A 4,385-nucleotide genomic window follows, 5' to 3' on the forward strand; every position below is an offset into this window, starting at 1 on the left:
CGCGGGCCCGCCAGCGCGGGGAGCCCGGCCGGCCGGCAGGGGCCGTCGGCGCGGCGCCCCTCCCCGCCTCGGGGCTTCCTGTGCGCCGGGCCGCGGGCGTGAAGAGCTGAGCGTCGACGCCTAGCACCTCGGCCGGCGGATAGAGGAGGAAACCCAGGGTCCTAGAGGACGCGTGTGGGAGGCTCACAGCCACTGAGTAGCAGAGCTCTGTTCGAACCCAGGTCGGTCGCGCTCCAAATTACGAACCCCTTACCCAAACGCACCCCAGCCCCTCCGCCTACGACGCCCATTCAGGCAAATCACAGCATGTCGGGAATCTGGTTAGCTGAGGCTTAGGCCTCTGTTCCCTCAACTGCAAATTTGAGTCATAACTCTGGTCATCTCCTAGTTCACAGTACTGCCCACCGAGCACCTGGACACTTGTCCGTATTCCGCAACCTGGTATGCTTTGTCACCTGCAAGAAGAACCCAGCAGTCCAAAGTCCCCAGCCACCTTAGCTCAATAGCAGGAGGTAGGAGGCATGTTGAAGTAATAATAATAGTAACAACAATAATAATTTAGCCTAGAAAAAAAACGTTAATTTGCTGGTCTGGGCCGGGCCTGACAGCCAAAGGTCCCAGAGCAAAATCAACTCCAAGAGGCCCGTGACACTTACTAGACTAGATGCTTTCTAATACTTGCCTTATTCAGCAGACATAGCAGAAAGGAAGTAAGACTTTATTCCAAATATCAGAGATTTGATTTTATACCAAGCCAAAGAGAAGGCATAAGCTAGGTAAGGACCTTCTTTTTTGTTTGATTGGTTATTCAGTTGCTACTTACGATTTCCTGATATTACTACCATGTGCATAGCAAGGTGATCATCTCTGCTGTGACTTCCATTGGGGCTGAGAAGCAGCCCATGCTCTCACTATTCAAAAGTTAGTCGGGGGCTTCCCTGGTGGCGCAGTGGTTGAGAATCTGCCTGCTAATGCAGGGGACACGGGTTCGAGCCCTGGTCTGGGAAGATCCCACATGCCGCGGAGCAACTAGGCCCATGAGCCACAACTACTGAGCCTGTGCTCCGCAACAAGAGAGGCCGCGATAGTGAGAGGCCCGCCCACCGCGATGAAGAGTGGCCCCCGCTTGCCACAACTAGAGAAAGCCTTCGCACAGAAACGAAGACCCAACACAGCCAAAAATTAATTAATTAATTAATCAATTTTTTTTTAAAAAGTTAGTCGGTGTAAGTTACATGCATGTAATTGTTTTCTTGAGTACTGTGTGTTTCTTCCTATAACTCACTCTTCTATTTGGGAGCTTGGGCTATTGTCAAAACCTGATTATAAACGCAAACAGAAGATAGGGTAGCATCAGCATCCAGTGTTACTGGTGATCTGGGAGTGGTTTTAAGCTCAGAATCCTGGTGATGGGTTTAGTCCAGCTCCAAACGATCTTTTTCTAGGCTGACTGCTCTTGTCTTCTAATAAAACTACTCTACCTGTCCCCCACTTCCCATCCTTCACTTCCTCTGAGCTCATAGTTAATCCCTGTGGTACATGGAGAGGGGTGACGCCAGGGAAACTGTGGAGACTAGCAGGGTGTTCAGGGACAAAGTAAACAGTGACATGTAAAGGTAGGAGAACTATTAAGGCAAATAGAAATAAACAGCTCACTGAAGTTGAAATTGCCACGGAGACCATGCCATAAAGTAATTGAAAAATTTTCAAGCAAGTTTCTAAAGTAAGGGTAGATTTTTCTTCTCAAATATAGACACCACTCTTGCTAATTTGGTGATAAGAATTCCAGTAGGGACTTCCCTGGTGGCACAGTGGTTAAGAATCTGCCTGCCAATGCAGGGGACACGGGTTCGAGCCCTGGTCTGGGAAGATTCCCACATGCCATGGAGCAACTAAGCCCGTGCGCCACAACTACTGAGCCTGCGCTCTAGAGCCATGAGCCACAACTGCTGAGCCCTCGTGCTGCAACTACTGAAGCCCGTGTGCGCCTAGAGCCTGTGCTCTGCAACAAGAAAAGCCACCACGATGAGAAGCCTGCGCACCGCAAGGAAGAGTAGCCCCTGCTCACTGCAACTAGAGAGAAAGCCTGCATGCAGCAATGAAGACCCAACGCAGTCAAAAAAAAGAATTCCAGTAAAGCTTTTTCAAAATTGAGATAGCATTAATAATTGTTCTATGATGGATGATAGCTCTCTTTCTTTTAAACAGCGTTACTGAGGTTATAATTGGTATACAGTAAATTCCATATATTTAAAGTGCACAATTTGGGACTTCCCTGGTGGTCCAGTGGCTAAGACTCTGCACTCCCAATGCAGGGGGCCTGGGTTCGATCCCTGGTCCAGGAACTAGATCCCACATGCCACAACTAAGAGTTCACAAGCCACAACTAAAGATCCCACATGCCGCAACTGAAGATCCCGCGTGCTGCAACTAAGACCCAGCACAGCCAAATAAATAAATATTAAAAAAATAAAATGTACAATTTGATGCATTTTGACATATGTATACATCCATTCAACCATCACCAAAATCAAAATAATAATCATATCCATCATCCCCAAAAGTTTCCTTGGCCCCTTTTTTTAATCTGTTCTTCCGCTCATCCTTCCCTGCCTCCCCCACCATCCTCTGCTTTGTCACTATAGTTTGCATTTTCTAGATTATTATATACAGTTGATCCTTGAACAAAGTGGGGGTTAGGAGTGCCAATTCTCTGCGCAGTCAAAAATTGTATAACTTACAGTCTGCCCTCTGTATGCGTAGTTTCATATCCTCAGATTCAACCAACCCCAGATTGTGTAGTACTGTAGCATTTACTATTGAGAAAAATATGTGTAAGTGGACCCAGGCAGTTCAAACCGATGTTTTTCCAGGATCGACTCTAAATGGAATCATACAATGTGTACTGTTTTATTGTCTGGCTTCTTTCAATCAGCATAATGATTATCCATGTTGTTTCATCAGTAGTTCATTTTTATTGGTAAATAGTTTTGATTTTATGGATATACTACAATTTGTTTAACTATTCATCTGTTGATGGACATTTGGATTATTTCCAGTTTTGGGCTATTACAAATAAAGCTGAGGGAGTTCCCTGGTTGTCTAGTGGTTAGGATTCTGGGCTTTCACTGCCGTGGCCCAGGTTTAATCTCTGGTCAGGGAACTGAAAAACTACAAGCTGTGCGGTGTGGCCAAAATTTAAAAAGAGAAGAAAAAAAAAAAGACTAGCACTTACAAAAATAAAGTTAAAAGGATTAAGAAAACAAGACAAATAAAGCTGCTATAAGCAGTTGTATACAGGTCTTTATTAGATACATCTTTCCTGTTCTCTGAAGTAAATACCTAAAGGTGAAATGGCTGGATCATATGGTAGGAGTCTGTTTAATTTCTTAAGAAACTGCCAAACATTTTTCCAAAATGGCTACACCAGTATATGAGAGTTTCACTTCCTCCATATTGTTGCCAACAGTTGGTATGGTCAACCTTTTTAAATTTTAACATAATAGGCAGGTAGTGGATTCTCACTGTGGTTTTATCTTGTACTTCCCTAATGCCTAATGATATTGAACACTTTTTAAAAATAGACTTTATTTTTTTAGAGAAGTTTTAGATTCACAGGAAAATTGATTGAAAAGTACAGAGGGTTCCCATATACCCCCTGAAACCACACAAGCACAGACTCCTCCCTCCCACATTAGAATGGCACATTAGTTATAATCAATGAACCTACGTGCACATCATTATCACCCAAAGTCTATAGTTTACATTACGGTTCACCCTTGGTGTTGTACAAATGTATAATGATTTCGACAAAGGTATAATAACATGTATCCATCCTTATAGTATCATGCAGAATAGTTTCACTGCCCTAAAATCCTCTTCACTCCACCTGTTCATCCCTCTCTCTCCCCAACCCCTGGCAAGCATTAATTTTTTTTACTGTCTCCATAGTTTTGCCTTTTACAGAATGTCACATACTTAGAACCGTATAGTACTTAGCCTTTTCCATGTCTTTTCATGGCTTGATAGATCATTTCTGTTAGCGCTGAATGATACTCCATTGTCTGGATGTACCACAGTTCATTCATTCACCTACTAAAGGACTTGGAAGCTTCCAAGTTTTGGCAATTATGAATAAAGCTGCTATTAACATCTGGGCAGATTTTTGTGTGTACATGTTTTCAACCCATTTCAGTATATACTAAGGAGCAGGATTGCTGGATCATGTGTAGGAGTATGTTTAGCTTTGTAAGAAACTGCCAAACTGTCTTCCAAAGTGGCTGTACCATTTTGCATTCCCACCAGCAATGAATGAGAGTTCCTCTTGTTCCACATTCTTGTCAACACTTGGTATTGTCAGCGTTTTGAATTTTTGCATTCTAATT

This window comes from Balaenoptera borealis, assembly GCF_965194805.1.
Source record: "Balaenoptera borealis genome assembly, chromosome: 3".
Lineage (NCBI taxonomy): Eukaryota > Metazoa > Chordata > Mammalia > Artiodactyla > Balaenopteridae > Balaenoptera > Balaenoptera borealis.